The sequence below is a fragment of the Coregonus lavaretus genome (assembly GCF_964263955.1).
Source record: "Coregonus lavaretus genome assembly, contig: HAP1_SCAFFOLD_737, whole genome shotgun sequence".
Classification (NCBI taxonomy): domain Eukaryota; kingdom Metazoa; phylum Chordata; class Actinopteri; order Salmoniformes; family Salmonidae; genus Coregonus; species Coregonus lavaretus.
Window position 1 is genome coordinate 138,160 of NW_028166641.1, and position 19,006 is coordinate 157,165.

The window sequence follows — 19,006 nt, forward strand, 5'->3', positions numbered from 1 at the left end:
TACATATAAATAAATCCTGATCGTTCTTATACATATAAATACATCCTGATCGTTCTTATCTCTCTCAGATATAGGACAGACACTTCAGAACAAACTTCCTTTTGATTATTTTTTTTGGGCGGGGGGGACTATCGGTTGTTCCATGTAGTGAATATGTTATTCAATGCGTTTGTATGGGCTAATCGCAGTAACGGCAAATAAAAAAAAAAGTATCAAATTATTTTCATATACTGTATATTTTTTTGATACTTCAAGGGGTCTCAAAATTCTAAATCCAAATGATCCTTCGTATGACCTTCTTAAAACAATTCCATATATCTTAGTAGAGATTCTCTGGTACTTCTGTATACTTTCTAGCCAGTAGTTCTGAAAGTAGCGCTCACTGAACCCCCCCAACCAACCAAACCACACCACTGCTGATCACAAACATGGGATATTCCTGATCTCACCCAGGGGGAAGACAGATTAAATTCCCATCAACACCTCCAGTTGACTACCTCACCTACCTACTGCTTGCTGTCTTACTGACAGTCACTAGACCATGTACTGTGTTAGAAGGAAATGACCAATAACTAGAAACCCTCTCACAGTCACTCCCTACCCCTCTCACAGTCACTCCCTACCCCTCTCACAGTCACTCCCTACCCCTCTCACAGTCACTCCCTACCCCTCTCACAGTCACTCCCTACCCCTCTCACAGTCACTCCCTACCCCTCTCACAGTCACTCCCTACCCCTCTCACAGTCACTCCCTACCCCTCTCACAGTCACTCCCTACCCCTCTCACAGTAACTAACTACCTACCCCTCTCACAGTCACTCCCTACCCCTCTCACAGTCACTCCCTACCCCTCTCACAGTCACTCCCTACCCCTCTCACAGTAACTAACTACCTACCCCTCTCACAGTCACTCCCTACCCCTCTCACAGTCACTCCCTACCCCTCACTCCCTACCCCTCTCACAGTAACTACCTACCCCTCTCACAGTCACTCCCTACCCCTCACTCCCTACCCCTCTCACAGTAACTACCTACCCCTCTCACAGTCACTCCCTACCCCTCTCACAGTCACTCCCTACCCCTCCCTACCCCTCTCACAGTAACTACCTACCCCTGTCACAGTCACTCCCTACCCCTCTCACAGTCACTCCCTACCCCTCACTACCTACCCCTCTCACAGCTGACCCCAGAGTAGCCCTCAGCACAGGAGCACTGGTATTTGTCAGGTCCCGTGTTGCTGCAGGTTCCTCCATTCAGACAGGGCTGTTTGGTCCCACAGAAGTTCAGATCTGAGAAAGAGGAAAAGAGAAGGACTACAGCTGTAACACTGGTGGAAATAGTAGCAGACTTATTTTCAGTTGCAACCATGGTGGTACTCTGAGTAATGGTGGTACTCTGAGTAATGGTGGTACTCTGAGTAATGGTGGTACTCTGAGTAATGGTGGTACTCTGAGTAATGGTGGTACTCTGAGTAATGGTGGTACTCTGAGTACTGGTGGTACTCTGAGTACTGGTGGTACTCTGAGTAATGGTGGTACTCTGAGTAATGGTGGTACTCTGAGTAATGGTGGTACTCTGAGTAATGGTGGTACTCTGAGTAATGGTGGTACTCTGAGTAATGGTGGTACTCTGAGTAATGGTGGTACTCTGAGTAATGGTGACACGTGAAGTATTTAAGAGAATAGTTTCATTCCAACTGTACTGTAGAGAGAAAAGTGCCACTCAGTAGAATAACATTTGACAAAGAAAACAGACAGACAATCATATCACTATGTCTGAGAAGGGAGGTGTATGAAGAGACAGGATGATTACATTTACATTTTAGTCATTTAGCAGACGCTCTTATCCAGAGCGACTTACAGTTAGTGAATACATATTTTTAAATTTCATTTTTTTTATTTATTTTTTTCTTCATCCCCTACCCTAGACGACGCTGGACCAATTGTGCGCCGCACCATGGGTCTCCCGGTCGCGGCCGGCTACGACAGAGCCTGGATTCGAACCAGGATCTCTAGTGGCACAGCTAGCACTGCGATGCAGTGCCTTAGACCACTGCGCCACTCGGGATTACTGAAGGATAGTAATAAGGTGTACCCCTACCTTTGTCACAGAGATGTCCTCCCCAGTTGGTATCACACAGACACTGCCATGGTTCAACACAGGTCCCATGGATACAGCCAGGGTGAGGAATACAGTGATCACAGTACTGCCCCTGCCAGCCATACAGACACCTGGAACACACCCCCACCCCCCCACAGTTAGGTCTTGGGGATTCAGTCCTCAACCTTTAGATCACATGTCAAACTCATTCCACAGAGGGCTGAGTGTCTGTGGGTTGACTCATTCCACAGAGGTCTGAGTGTCTGTGGGTTTTCACTCCACCCTTATACTTGATTGATGAATTAAGGTCACTAATTAGTAAAGAACCTCCCCCACCTGGTTGTCTAGGGCTTCACTGAAAGGAAAAACCAATAACCTTCAGACACTGGGCCCTCAGTGGAATGAGTTTGATGCCCCTGCTTTAGATGGTTTTCAGTCTGATAGGAGTTTCCATCACTATTATTATGGACTGGAGTGTGGACCTCGTTCATCTTTCAATCACGTGGGTTAGTATACTCCTAAAAACCAATGAGGAGATGGGAGAGGCGGGACTTGCAGCACGTCAAGCACCTGGTTACGCAGACGTTCATTTTACGCATGCGAGCAGTTTGGATGGACTGATTGAATAGCATGTGTGGGACAGAGAGAGAGAGAGACAGGAAGAGAGAATGAGGGAGGGAGGGGGAGGGAGAGAGAGAGAGGGAGGGGGAGGGGGAGAGAGAGAGAGAGAGGGAGGGGGAGGGGGAGGGAGAGAGAGGGAGGGGGAGGGAGAGGGAGAGAGGGGGAGGGAGAGGGAGGGAGGGGGAGGGAGAGAGGGGGAGAGAGAGAGCGAGGGAGTGACAGAGGGAGGGATTGACGGAGGGAGGGAGTGACAGAGGGAGGGAGTGACAGAGGGAGGGAGTGACAGAGGGAGGGAGTGACAGAGGGAGGGATTGACGGAGGGAGGGAGTGACAGAGGGAGGGAGTGACAGAGGGAGGGATTGACGGAGGGAGGGAGTGACAGAGGGAGGGAGTGACAGAGGGAGGGATTGACGGAGGGAGGGAGTGACAGAGGGAGGGAGTGACAGAGGGAGGGATTGACGGAGGGAGGGAGTGACAGAGGGAGGGAGTGACAGAGGGAGGGATTGACGGAGGGAGGGAGTGACAGAGGGAGGGAGTGACAGAGGGAGGGAGTGATAGGGAGAGGGAGTGATAGAGGGAGAGGGAGTGACAGAGGGAGGGAGTGACAGAGGGAGGGAGTGACGGAGGGAGGGAGTGACAGAGGGAGTGACAGAGGGAGGGATTGACAGAGGGAGGGAGTGACAGAGGGAGTGACAGAGGGAGGGAGTGATAGGGAGAGGGAGTGACATAGGGAGGGAGGGAGTGACAGAGGGAGTGACAGAGGGAGGGATTGACAGAGGGAGGGAGTGATAGGGAGAGGGAGTGACAGAGGGAGAGGGAGTGACAGAGGGAGAGGGAGTGATAGGGAGAGGGAGTGACAGAGGGAGAGGGAGTGACAGAGGGAGAGAGAGCGAGGGAGGGAGAGAGCGAGGGAGGGAGAGAGCGAGGGAGGGAGAGAGAGCGACAGAACGCGCACGAAAGAGAGCGCGAGCGAGAGCGCTTCGGTACTGTGGGATTCATTGATCAGTTTGGCTCATTAGACAGGTCAGAGCCTGTTGGAAGCTGCTGGAGGTTTTTGGCAATACTCCGTACATGTACAGAGAGTGTTCCAGAGTAGAGTGATCCAACCTGACAGAGCTTGAGAGGATCTGCAGAGAAGAATGGGAGAAACCAATATACAGGTGTGCCAAGCTTGTAGCGTCATACCCAAGAAGACTCGAGGCTGTAATTGCTGCCAAAGGTGATTCAACAAAGTACTGAGTAAAGGGTCTGAATACTTATGTAAATATGATATCTGTTTTTTATTTTTAATACATTAAAAAAAGCATGCATGAGAACATCAGCTGTTCCGGATGACTATGTGATCACGCTCTCCGTAGACGATGTGAGTAAGACTTTTAAGCAGGTCAACATTCACAAGGCCGCAGGGCCAGACGGATTACCAGGACGTGTACTCCAAGCATGCGCTGACCAACTGGCAAGTGTCTTCACTGACATTTTCAACATGTCCCTGACTGAGTCTGTAATACCAACATGTTTCAAGCAGACCACCATAGTCCCTGTGCCCAAAAACACTAAGTTAACCTGCCTAAATGACTACCGACCCGTAGCACTCACGTCTGTAGCCATGAAGTGCTTTGAAAGGCTGGTCATGGCTCACATCAACACCATTATCCCAGAAACCCTAGACCCACTCCAATTTGCATACCGCCCCAACAGATACACAGATGATGCAATCTCTATTGCACTCCACACTGCCCTTTCCCACCTGGACAAGAGGAACACCTATGTGAGAATGCTATTCATTGACTATAGCTCAAATCTCATCACTAAGCTATGGACCCTGGGACTAAACACCTCCCTCTGCAACTGGATCCTGGACTTCCTGACGGGTCGCCCCCTGGTGGTAAGGGTAGGTAACAACATATCTGCCACGCTGATCCTCAACATAGGAGCCCCTCAGGGGTACGTGCTCAGTCTCCTCCTGTACTCTCTGTTCACTCATGACTGCATGGCCAGGCACGACTCCAACACCATCATTAAGTTTGCCGATGACACAACAGTGGTAGGCCTGATCACCGACAACGATGAGACAGCCTATAGGGAGGAGGTCAGAGACCTGGCCGTGTGGTGCCAGGATAACAACCTCTCCCTCAACGTGACCAAGACAAAGGAGATGATTGTGGACAACAGGAAAAAAAAGAGGACTGAGCACGCCCCCATTCTTATCGACGGGGCTGTAGTGGAGCAGGTTGAGAGCTTCAAGTTCCTTGGTGTCCACATCACCAAACTATCATGGTCCAAACACACCAAGACAGTCGTGAAGAGGGCACGACAAAGCCTATTCCCCCTTAGGAGACTGAAGAGATTTGGCATGGGTCCTCAGATCCTCAAAAGGTTCTACAGCTGCAACATCGAGAGCATCCTGACTGGTTGCATCACCGCCTGGTATGGCAACTGCTTGGCCTCCGACCGCAAGGCACTACAGAGGGTAGTGCGTACGGCCCAGTACATCACTGGGGCCAAGCTTCCTGCCATCCAGGACCTCTATACCAGGCGGTGTCAGAGGAAGACCCTAAAAATTGTCAAAGAGTCCAGCCACCCTAATCATAGACTGTTCTCTCTGCTACCGAAAGGTAAGCGGTACCGGAGCGCCAAGTCTAGGTCCAAAAGGCTTCTTAACAGCTTCTACCCCCAAGCCATAAGACTACTGAACAGCTAATAATGGCTACCTGGACTATTTGCACTGCCCCCCCACCCCATCCCCCTCTTCTATTCTGCTGCTACTCTGTTTATTATTTATGCGTAGTCACTTTAACTCTACCCACATGTACATATTACCTCAATTACCTTGACTAACCGGTGCCCCCGCACATTAACTCTGTACCGGTACCCCCTGTATATAGCCTCCCTACTGTTATTTCCCATTGACTCTGTACCGGTACCCCCTGTATATAGCCTCCCTACTGTTATTTCACATTGACTCTGTACCGGTACCCCCCTGTATATAGCCTCCCTACTGTTATTTCACATTGACTCTGTACCGGTACCCCCTGTATATAGCCTCCCTACTGTTATTTCACATTGACTCTGTAGTGGTACCCCCTGTATATAGCCTCCCTACTGCTATTTCACATTGACTCTGTACCGGTACCCCCTGTATATAGCCTCTCTACTGTTATTTCACATTGACTCTGTACCGGTACCCCCCTGTATATAGCCTCCCTACTGTTATTTCCCATTGACTCTGTACCGGTAACCCCTGTATATAGCCTCTCTACTGTTATATTATTTTACTGCTGCTCTTTAATTATTTATATACAGTGGGGAAAAAAGTATTTAGTCAGCCACCAATTGTGCATGTTCTCCCACTTAAAAAGATGAGAGAGGCCTGTAATTTTCATCATAGGTACACGTCAACTATGACAGACAAATTGAGAAAAAAAATTCCAGAAAATCACATTGTAGGATTTTTTATGAATTTATTTGCAAATTATGGTGGAAAATAAGTATTTGGTCACCTACAAACAAGCAAGATTTCTGGCTCTCACAGACCTGTAACTTCTTCTTTAAGAGGCTCCTCTGTCCTCCACTCGTTACCTGTATTAATGGCACCTGTTTGAACTTGTTATCAGTATAAAAGACACCTGTCCACAACCTCAAACAGTCACACTCCAAACTCCACTATGGCCAAGACCAAAGAGCTGTCAAAGGACACCAGAAACAAAATTGTAGACCTGCACCAGGCTGGGAAGACTGAATCTGCAATAGGTAAGCAGCTTGGTTTGAAGAAATCAACTGTGGGAGCAATTATTAGGAAATGGAAGACATACAAGACCACTGATAATCTCCCTCGATCTGGGGCTCCACGCAAGATCTCACCCCGTGGGGTCAAAATGATCACAAGAACGGTAAGCAAAAATCCCAGAACCACACGGGGGGACCTAGTGAATGACCTGCAGAGAGCTGGGACCAAAGTAACAAAGCCTACCATCAGTAACACACTACGCCGCCAGGGACTCAAATGCTGCAGTGCCAGACGTGTCCCCCTGCTTAAGCCAGTACATGTCCAGGCCCGTCTGAAGTTTGCTAGAGTGCATTTGGATGATCCAGAAGAGGATTGGGAGAATATCATATGGTCAGATGAAACCAAAATATAACTTTTTGGTAAAAACTCAACTCGTCGTGTTTGGAGGACAAAGAATGCTGAGTTGCATCCAAAGAACACCATACCTACTGTGAAGCATGGGGGTGGAAACATCATGCTTTGGGGCTGTTTTTCTGCAAAGGGACCAGGACGACTGATCCGTGTAAAGGAAAGAATGAATGGGGCCATGTATCGTGAGATTTTGAGTGAAAACCTCCTTCCATCAGCAAGGGCATTGAAGATGAAACGTGGCTGGGTCTTTCAGCATGACAATGATCCCAAACACACCGCCCGGGCAACGAAGGAGTGGCTTCGTAAGAAGCATTTCAAGGTCCTGGAGTGGCCTAGCCAGTCTCCAGATCTCAACCCCATAGAAAATCTTTGGAGGGAGTTGAAAGTCTTTGTTGCCCAGCGACAGCCCCAAAACATCACTGCTCTAGAGGAGATCTGCATGGAGGAATGGGCCAAAATACCAGCAACAGTGTGTGAAAACCTTGTGAAGACTTACAGAAAACGTTTGACCTGTGTCATTGCCAACAAAGTGTATGTAACAAAGTATTGAGAAACTTTTGTTATTGACCAAATACTTATTTTCCACCATAATTTGCAAATAAATTCATTAAAAATCCTACAATGTGATTTTCTGGAGAAAGAAATTCTCAGTTTGTCTGTCATAGTTGACGTGTACCTATGATGAAAATTACAGGCCTCTCTCATCTTTTTAAGTGGGAGAACTTGCACAATTGGTGGCTGACTAAATACTTTTTTTCCCCACTGTATATATATATATTTTTAACTGCATTGTTGGTTAAGGGCTTGTCAGTAAGCATTTCACTGTAAGGTCTACACCTGTTGTATTCGGCGCATGTGGCAAATAAAATGTGACTTGAAACCTGTTTTTGCTTTGTCATTATGGGGTATTGTGTGTATCAGAATACCTGACCACTGTGACTGACCCAAACTTAAGGAAAGATTTGACTATGTACAGACTCAGAGATCATAGCCTTGCTATTGAGAAAGGCCGCCGTAGGCAGACCTGGCTCTCAAGAGAAGACAGGCTATGTGCACACTGCCCACAAAATGAGGTGGAAACTGAGCTGCACTTCCTAACCTCCTGCCAAATGTATGACCATATTAGAGACACATATTTCCCTCAGATTACAGCGATCCACAAAGAATTCAAAAACAAACCCAATTTTGTTAAACTCCCTTATCTACTGGGTGAAAAACCACAGTGTGCCATCACAGCTGCAAGATTTGTGACCTGTTGCCACAAGAAAAGGGCAACCAGTGAAGAACAAACACCACTGTAAATACAACCCATATTTATGTTTATTTATTTTCCCATTAACTATTTGCACATTGTTACAACACTGTACATAGACATAATATGACATTTGAAATGTCTTTATTCTTTTGGAACTTCTGAGTGTAATGTTTACTGTTAATTTTTATTTCACTTTTGTTTACTATCTACTTCACTTGCTTTGGCAATGTTAACATATGTTTACCATGCCAATAAAGCAGAGAGAGAGAGAGAGAGAGAGAGAGAGAGAGAGAGAGAGAGAGAGAGAGAGAGAGAGAGAGAGAGAGAGAGAGAGAGAGAGAGAGAGAGAGAGAGAGAGAGAGAGAGAGAGAGAGAGAGAGAGAGAGAGCGAGAGAGAGAACCAGTCAAAAGTTTGGACACACCTACTCATTCCAGGGTTTTTCTTTAATATAGTGAAGACATCAAAACTATGAAATAACACATATGGAGTCATGTAGTAAACAAAAAAGTGTTAAATAAATCAAAATATATTTTATATTCGAGATTCTTCAAATAGCCACCCTTTGCCTTGATGACAGCTTTGCACACTCTTGGCATTCTCTCAGCCCGTCTGAAGTTTGCCAATGAACATCTGAATGATTCAGAGGAGAACTGGGTGAAAGTGTTGGGGTCAGATGAGACCAAAATGGAGCTCTTTGCCATCAACTCAACTCGCCGTGTTTGGAGGAGGAGGAATGCTGCCTATGACCCCAAGAACACCATCCCCACCGTCAAACATGGAGATGGAAACATTATGCTTTGGGGGTGTTTTTCTGCTAAGGGGATAGGACAACTTCACCGCATCAAAGGGACGATGGACGGGGCCATGTACTGTCAAATCTTGGGTGAGAACCTCCTTCCCTCAGCCAGGGCATTGAAAATGGGTCGTGGATGGATATTCCAGCATGACAGTGACCCAAAACACACGGCCAAGGCAACAAAGGAGTGGCTCAAGAAGAAGCACATTAAGGTCCTGTAGTGGCCTAGCCAGTCTCCAGACCTTAATCCCATAGAAAATCTGTGGAGGGAGCTGAAGGTTCGAGTTGCCAAACGTCAGGCTCAAAACCTTAATGACTTGGAGAAGATCTGCAAAGAGGAGTGGGACAAAATCCCTCCTGAGATGTGTGCAAACCTGGTGGCCAACTACAAGAAACGGCTGACCTCTGTGGTTGCCAACAAGGGTTTTGCCACCAAGTACTAAGTCATGTTTTGCAGAGGGGTCAAATACTTATTTCCCTTATTAAAATGCAAATCAATTTATAACATTTTTGACATGTGTTTTTCTGGATTTTGTTGTTGTTATTCTGTCTCTCACTGTTCAAATAAACCTACCATTAAAATTATAGACTGATCATGTCTTTGTCAGTGGACAAACGTACAAAATCAGCAGGGGATCAAATAATTTTTTCCCCTCACTGTCTGTATGTATGTATGTATGTATGTATGTATGTATGTATGTATGTATGTATGTATGTATGTATGTATGTATGTATGTATGTATGTATGTATGTATGTATGTATGTATATGTATGTATGTATGTATGTATGTATATATATATATATATATATATATATATATATATATATATATATATATATATATATATATATATATATATATATTAGGGGTGTAACGATCCATCTACTACATCAATGTATCGATTTATATTCCTATGATCCAACTACATCGATCTGTGCTCGGCGAGTTGGCCTTTTGGACAACATATATCGATCTAACATCGTTTTAAAATGTAATAAGTCGATTGTATCGATACTAGGAAATAACCCATTGGATTTAAGCACGTCAGACTTTATATGGATGTTTTTTAAACATTACTCGATTCAGTCTGCCTATCCGTGACGTCATCGCGCCAGCAGCAGCGCAAAGGCGCAAAGACAACAAAACATAGCATGGCGGACGACAGAGGAGAAGCCGACGAGCGAGAAATTATCAAGCCACCATTGCGGTCCTTACAAGAAACAGGAATCTAGGAAACTTCACCTGCACTGTCCAGTATCCAGGTATTTATTTCAGTCACACTGGTTGAATTTTTGGCTAAAAAGTCACTGAATCGTTTCGGATCGTTCTAAATGAACCAATATCGTCCTTGAATCGTATCGACAACCACGAATCGTGATTCAAATCGAATCGTTGTTAAAACGAATCGTTACACCCCTAATATATATATATATATATATATATATATATATATATATATACCCACACACACAGTGGGGAGAACAAGTATTTGATACACTGCCGATTTTGCAGGTTTTCCTACTTACAAAGCATGTAGAGGTCTGTAATTTTTATCATAGGTACACTTCAACTGTGAGAGACGGAATCTAAAACCAAAATCCAGAAAATCACATTGTATGATTTTTAAGTCATTAATTTGCATTTTATTGCATGACATAAGTATTTGATACATCAGAAAAGCAGAACTTAATATTTGGTACAGAAACCTTTGTTTGCAATTACAGAGATCATACGTTTCCTGTAGGTCTTGACCAGGTTTGCACACACTGCAGCAGGGATTTTGGGCCACTAATCCATACAGACCTTCTCCTGATCCTTCAGGTTTCGGGGCTGTCGCTGGGCAATACGGACTTTCAGCTCCCTCCAAAGATGTTCTATTGGGTTCAGGTCTGGAGACTGGCTAGGCCACTCCAGGACCTTGAGATGCTTCTTACGGAGCCACTACTTAGTTGCCCTGGCTGTGTGTTTTGGGTCGTTGTCATGCTGGAAGACCCAGCCACGACCCATCTTCAATGCTCTTACTGAGGGAAGGAGGTTGTTGGCCAAGATCTCGCGATACATGGCCCCTTCCATCCTCCCCTCAATACGGTGCAGTCGTCCTGTCCCCTTTGCAGAAAAGCATTCCCAAATAATGATTTTTCCACCTCCATGCTTCACGGTTGGGATGGTGTCCTTGGGGTTGTACTCATCCTTCTTCTTCCTCCAAACACGGCGAGTGGAGTTTAGACCAAAAAGCTCTATTTTTGTCTCATCAGACCACATGACCTTCTCCCATTCCTCCTCTGGATCATCCAGATGGTCATTGGCAAACTTCAGACGGGCCTGGACATGCGCTGGCTTGAGCAGGGGGACCTTGCGTGCGCTGCAGGATTTTAATCCATGACGGCGTAGTGTGTTACTAATGGTTTTCTTTGAGACTGTGGTCCCAGCTCTCTTCAGGTCATTGACCAGGTCCTGCCGTGTAGTTCTGGGCTGATCCCTCACCTTCCTCATGATCATTGATGCCCCACGAGGTGAGATCTTGCATGGAGCCCCAGACCGAGGGTGATTGACCGTCATCTTGAACTTCTTCCATTTTCTAATAATTGCGCCAACAGTTGTTGCCTTCTCACGAAGCTGCTTGCCTATTGTCCTGTAGCCCATCCCAGCCTTGTGCAGGTCTACAAGGCTGGGATGGGCCTTGTAGACCTGCACTCTGGTCTTGGCCATTGTGGAGAGGTTGGAGTCTATTTGATTGAGTGTGTGGACAGGTGTCTTTTATACAGGTAACGAGTTCAAACAGGTGCAGTTAATACAGGTAATGAGTGGAGAACAGGAGGGCTTCTTAAAGAAAAACTAACAGGTCTGTGAGAGCCGGAATTCTTACTGGTTGGTAGGTGATCAAATACTTATGTCATGCAATAAAATGCAAATTAATTACTTAAAAATCATACAATGTGATTTTCTGGATTTTTGTTTTAGATTCCGTCTCTCACAGTTGAAGTGTACCTGTGATAAAAATTACAGACCTGTACATGCTTTGTAAGTAGAAAAACCTGCAAAATCGGCAGTGTATCAAATACTTGTTCTCCCCACTGTGTGTGTGTGTGTATATATATATATATATATATATATATATATATATATATATATATATACATACACACACATATACATACATACATACACACACACACACACACACACACACACACACACACACACACACACACACACACACACACACACACACATACACACAGCTCTGGAAAAAATTAAGAGACCACTGCAAAATTATCAGTTTCTCTGGTTGTACTATTTATAGGTATGTGTTTGGGGTAAAAATAACATTTTTGTTTTATTCTATAAACTACTGACAACATTTCTCCCAAATTCCAAATAAAAATATTGTCATTTAGAGCATTTATTTGCAGAAAATGACAACTGGTCAAAATAACAAAAAAGATGCAGTGTTGTCAGACCTCGAATAATGCAAAGAAAATAAGTTCATGTTCATTTTTAAACAAGACAATACTAATGTTTTAACTTAGGAAGAGTTCAGAAATCAATATTTGGTGGAATAACACTGATTTTCAATCACAGCTTTCATGCGTCTTGGCATGCTCTCCACCAGTCTTTCACATTGATGTTGGGTGACTTTATGCCACTCCTGGCGCAAAAATTCAAGCAGCTCGGCTTTGTTTGATGGCTTGTGACCATCCATCTTCCTCTTGATCACATTCCAGATGTTTTCAATGGGGTTTAGGTCTGGAGATTGGGCTGGCCATTACAGGGTCTTGATCTGGTGGTCCTCCATCCACACCTTGATTGACCTGTCTGTGTGGCATGGCGCATTGTCCTGCTGGAAAAACCAATCCTCAGAGTTGGGGAACAATGTCAGAGCAAAAGGAAGCAAGTTTTCTTCCAGGACAATCTTGTACGTGGCTTGATACATGCATCCTTCACAAAGACAAATCTGCCTGATTCCAGCCTTGCTGAAGCACCCCCAGATCATCACCGATCCTCCACCAAAGTTCACAGTGGGTGCGAGACGCTGTGGCTTGTAGGCCTCTCCAGGTCTCTGTCCAACCATTAGATGACCAGGTGTTGGGTAAAGCTGAAAATTGGACTCATCAGAGAAGATGACCTTACTCCAGTCCTCTACGGTCCAATCCTTATGGTCTTTTGCAAACCTCAGCCTGGCTCTTCTTTGCTTCTCATTGATGAAGGGCTTTTTTCTAGCTTTGCACGACTTCAGCCCTGCCCATAGGAGCCTGTTTCGAACCGTCCTCGCCGTGTACTTCACCCCAGCTGCCGTTTGCCATTCTTTTTGTAGGTCACTTGATGTCATCCTACGGTTGTTGAGTGATATTCGAATGAGTTGGCGGTCATTCCGGTCAGTAGAGAGTCGTTTTCGCTCTCTGCCAGTCTGTAGCTTTGTTGTCTCCAATGTCTGCTGCTTGACCTTGTTCTTATGAACCGCCGTCTTTGAAATTTTAAGGATGGAAGCAACCTGACGCTCACTGTATCCCTCTGCCGGTAAAGCCAGAATTGACCCCTTCTTTTCCTCACTCAAAACTTTCCTTTTCAACTCTTTTGGCATGGTCAATAGTTATTTTTTGATTAATATTACTTTTGAGGTACTATAAGCACTGTTTTTGCCATCCAGCTGGTCCTATTGCAAGAGGATAGTGATGACCACAGCAGTGGTTTTTATACTTTTCCTCGTTAAATAAGATTTGGTTCAGGTGATCACCTAATCAGTACCTAATTCAGTAGAATGAGGTGTGCCTGTGTTGGAATTCAACAGACACTGGGATGGAATGGCTGTCATACATGTAGAGATGCTGATTTAAGAAAAATGTGCAGTGGTCTTAATTTTTTCCACAGCTGTATATTATTTATATATACATATACAGTGGGGGAAAAAAGTATTTAGTCAGCCACCAATTGTGCAAGTTCTCCCACTTAAAAAGATGAGAGAGGCCTGTAATTTTCATCATAGGTAGACGTCAACTATGACAGACAAATTGAGGAGAAAAAAAAATACAGAAAATCACATTGTAGGATTTTTAATGAATTTATTTGCAAATTATGGTGGAAAATAAGTATTTGGTCAAACAAGCAAGATTTCTGGCTCTCACAGACCTGTAACTTCTTCTTTAAGAGGCTCCTCTGTCCTCCACTCGTTACCTGTATTAATGGCACCTGTTTGAACTTGTTATCAGTATAAAAGACACCTGTCCACAACCTCAAACAGTCACACTCCAAACTCCACTATGGCCAAGACCAAAGAGCTGTCAAAGGACACCAGAAACAAAATTGTAGACCTGCACCAGGCTGGGAAGACTGAATCTGCAATAGGTAAGCAGCTTGGTTTGAAGAAATCAACTGTGGGAGCAATTATTAGGAAATGGAAGACATACAAGACCACTGATAATCTCCCTCGATCAGGGGCTCCACGCAAGATCTCACCCCGTGGGGTCAAAATGATCACAAGAACGGTGAGCAAAAATCCCAGAACCACACGGGGGGACCTAGTGAATGACCTGCAGAGAGCTGGGACCAAAGTAACAAAGCCTACCATCAGTAACACACTACGCCGCCAGGGACTCAAATCCTGCAGTGCCAGACGTGTCCCCCTGCTTAAGCCACTACATGTCCAGGCCCGTCTGAAGTTTGCTGGAGTGCATTTGGATGATCCAGAAGAGGATTGGGAGAATGTCATATGGTCAGATGAAACCAAAATATAACTTTTTGGTAAAAACTCAACTCGTCGTGTTTGGAGGACAAAGAATGCTGAGTTGCATCCAAAGAACACCATACCTACTGTGAAGCATGGGGGTGGAAACATCATGCTTTGGGGCTGTTTTTCTGCAAAGGGACCAGGACGACTGATCCGTGTAAAGGAAAGAATGAATGGGGCCATGTATCGTGAGATTTTGAGTGAAAACCTCCTTCCATCAGCAAGGGCATTGAAGATGAAACGTGGCTGGGTATTTCAGCATGACAATGATCCCAAACACACCGCCCGGGCAACGAAGGAGTGGCTTCGTAAGAAGCATTTCAAGGTCCTGGAGTGGCCTAGCCAGTCTCCAGATCTCAACCCCATAGAAAATCTTTGGAGGGAGTTGAAAGTCCGTGTTGCCCAGCGACAGCCCCAAAACGTCACTGCTCTAGAGGAGATCTGCATGGAGGAATGGGCCAAAATACCAGCAACAGTGTGTGAAAACCTTGTGAAGACTTACAGAAAACGTTTGACCTGTGTCATTGCCAACAAAGGGTATATAACAAAGTATTGAGAAACTTTTGTTATTGACCAAATACTTATTATCCACCATAATTTGCAAATAAATTCATTAAAAATCCTACAATGTGATTTTCTGGATTCTTTTTTCTCATTTTGTCTGTCATAGTTGACGTGTACCTATGATGAAAATTACAGGCCTCTCTCATCTTTTTAAGTGGGAGAACTTGCACAATTGGTGGCTGACTAAATACTTTTTTCCCCCACTGTACACATATACACACACACATACATATACACACACACGTTTAGCCATGATGTTATGTAAGAGCATTTCAACAATGCGTGGGAAACACACAGAAGTATTTAGCGTGAAGTGAACCAACACAAAACCAAAATTACAGCTGGTTCCCAAGGGGACTGTTAGCAAGGCAAACAATTAGCATGATGTGGACAGACTGTCTCTCCGTCTGTCACAATACAACTCTCCTCAAAACACAGACCAGCATGTTATTGCGAGTGTAGCGAAATGCTTGCGCTTCTAGATCTGACAGTGCAGCAATATCCAGCAAGTAATATCTAACAGTTCTGCAACAAAAACCTAATGCACACAAATCTAAGTAAAGGAATGGAATAAGAACCAGGGTGCTCATAGATAAATACTTAATTGATCCCCAAAGGGAAATTAATTACCAGCCATAAATGATACATATAGACAACGCACAATGAACCAAAAAAGTGACAAAGTGCCATGATTTATCAGTAACAACACAAACATAGGCACAGACACATGCATACACACACACACACACACACACACGATAACATACACACTATACACACACGTACACATGTATTTTGTGTTGTAGATATGTGGTAGTGGTGGAGTAGGGGCCTGAGGGCACACAGTGTGTTGTGAAATCGGTTATGAATGTATTGTAATGTTTTTTAAATTGTATAACTGCCTTAAGTTTTGCCGGACCCCAGGAAGAGTAGCTGCTGCCTTGGCAGGAACTAATGGGGATCCATAATAAACCCCAGGAAGAGTAGCTGCTGCCTTGGCAGGAACTAATGGGGATCCATAATAAACCCCAGGAAGAGTAGCTGCTGCCTTGGCAGGAACTAATGGGGATCCATAATAAACCCCAGGAAGAGTAGCTGCTGCCTTGGCAGGAACTAATGGGGATCCATAATAAACCCCAGGAAGAGTAGCTGCTGCCTTGGCAGGAACTAATGGGGATCCATAATAAACCCCAGGAAGAGTAGCTGCTGCCTTGGCAGGAACTAATGGGGATCCATAATAAACCGTTAAGAAGAGTAGCTGCTGCCTTGGCAGGAACTAATGGGGATCCATAATAAACCCCAGGAAGAGTAGCTGCTGCCTTGGCAGGAACTAATGGGGATCCATAATAACCCCAGGAAGAGTAGCTGCTGCCTTGGCAGGAACTAATGGGGATCCATAATAAACTCCAGGAAGAGTAGCTGCTGACTTGGCAGGAACTAATGGGGATCCATAATAAACCCCAGGAAGAGTAGCTGCTGCCTTGGCAGGAACTAATGGGGATCCATAATAAACCCCAGGAAGAGTAGCTGCTGCCTTGGCAGGAACTAATGGGGATCCATAATAAACCCCAGGAAGAGTAGCTGCTGCCTTGGCAGGAACTAATGGGGATCCATAATAAACCCCAGGAAGAGTAGCTGCTGCCTTGGCAGGAACTAATGGGGATCCATAATAAACCCCAGGAAGAGTAGCTGCTGCCTTGGCAGGAACTAATGGGGATCCATAATAAACCCCAGGAAGAGTAGCTGCTGCCTTGGCAGGAACTAATGGGGATCCATAATAAACCCCAGGAAGAGTAGCTGCTGCCTTGGCAGGAACTAATGGGGATCCATAATAAACCCCAGGAAGAGTAGCTGCTGCCTTGGCAGGAACTAATGGGGATCCATAATAAACCCCAGGAAGAGTAGCTGCTGCCTTGGCAGGAACTAATGGGGATCCATAATAAACCCCAGGAAGAGTAGCTGCTGCCTTGGCAGGAACTAATGGGGATCCATAATAAACCCCAGGAAGAGTAGCTGCTGCCTTGGCAGGAACTAATGGGGATCCATAATAAATACAACCACAAAACAATGAAGATGGTCTCTGTCTCAACAGAGTGTTTCATCAGTGGTTTGGCAGGAGTAAGTCACCCATGGCAGAAACACACAGAAATACAATATTATACTGTGCTCTCTATTTAATTAGAGCATCTGCCTGCTTACTGGTGTTGTAGTGGTGGTTGTTCCAACCAAATCGGCCTACATGCTTAGATCTAGAGACGCTACCCATCAGTGAGGGGATGGCCTCGACAGGCCGGGTTCAATAAAGAGAAAATAATGCATTCAAAATCCATAAATGTATAATTCTTGTGCAATTCATATCAGGAGGTTTTCTTCATAATTTTGTATGTGGCGTTAGTATGTGGCATAATCCTCAGCTCTAGGGTCTAACTGTGCCGTGCCAAATGCACACCAACTGCCAAAGTACTTTGGGAACTTGGGCAGAAAATGTTGATCCACTGAGGCAGAAAATACAATGTCAGAGTTTAATTCCATAAGATAAAAGCTGTGAAATGGAGAGAAGGGAGGGTTAGAACAGTAGTCTAATGTTATAGAAGGGAGGGTCAGAACAGTAGTCTAATGTTATAGAAGGGAGGGTCAGAACAGTAGTCTAATGTTATAGAAGGGAGGGTCAGAACAGTAGTCTAATGTTATAGAAGGGAGGGTCAGAACAGTAGTCTAATGTTATAGAAGGGAGGGTCAGAACAGTAGTCTAATGTTATAGAAGGGAGGGTCAGAACAGTAGTCTAATGTTATAGAAGGGAGGGTCAGAACAGTAGTCTAATGTTATAGAAGGGAGGGTCAGAACAGTAGTCTAATGTTATAGAAGGGAGGGTCAGAACAGTAGTCTAATGTTATAGAAGGGAGGGTCAGAACAGTAGTCTAATGTTATAGAAGGGAGGGTCAGAACAGTAGTCTAATGTTATAGAAGGGAGGGTCAGAACAGTAGTCTAATGTTATAGAAGGGAGGGTCAGAACAGTAGTCTAACGTTATAGAAGGGAGGGTCAGAACAGTAGTCTAATGTTATAGAAGGGAGGGTCAGAACAGTAGTCTAATGTTATAGAAGGGAGGGTCAGAACAGTAGTCTAAGGTTATAGAAGGGAGGGTCAGAACAGTAGTCTAATGTTATAGAAGGGAGGGTCGGGAACAGTAGTCTAATGTTATAGAAGGGAGGGTCAGAACAGTAGTCTAATGTTATAGAAGGGAGGGCCAGAACAGTAGTCTAATGTTATAGAAGGGAGGGTCAGAACAGTAGTCTAATGTTATAGAAGGGAGGGTCAGAACAGCAGTCTAATGTTATAGAAGGGAGGGTCAGAACAGTAGTCTAATGTTATAGAAGGGAGGGTCAGAACAGTAGTCTAATGTTATAGAAGGGAGGGTCAGAACAGTAGTCTAATGTTATAGAAGGGAGGGTCAGAACAGTAGTCTAACGTTATAGAAGGGAGGGTCAGAACAGTAGTCTAATGTTATAGAAGGGAGGGTCAGAACAGTAGTCTAATGTTATAGAAGGGAGGGTCAGAACAGTAGTCTAATGTTATATAAGGGAGGGTCAGAACAGTAGTCTAATGTTATAGAAGGGAGGGCCAGAACAGTAGTCTAATGTTATAGAAGGGAGGGTCAGAACAGTAGTCTAATGTTATAGAAGGGAGGGTCAGAACAGTAGTCTAATGTTATAGAAGGGAGGGTCGGGAACAGTACTCTAATGTTATAGAAGGGAGGGTCGGGAACAGTACTCTAATGTTATAGAAGGGAGGGTCAGAACAGTCTA

General features: G+C 44.9%; 1 pseudogene across 1 annotated transcript in view; it reads right to left on the bottom strand.

Annotated features, from left to right (window-relative positions):
* LOC311114472 (protein jagged-1b-like) overlaps positions 1 to 19,006 on the bottom strand; it is a 100,275-nt pseudogene that overhangs the window by 23,676 nt on the left and 57,593 nt on the right. The window contains exons 6-7 of the transcript in view: positions 2,099 to 2,229; positions 1,168 to 1,287 (exon numbers count right to left, since the gene is read on the bottom strand). The product of the transcript in view is annotated as a protein jagged-1b-like (transcript). The remainder of the gene's footprint in view (positions 1 to 1,167; positions 1,288 to 2,098; positions 2,230 to 19,006) is intronic.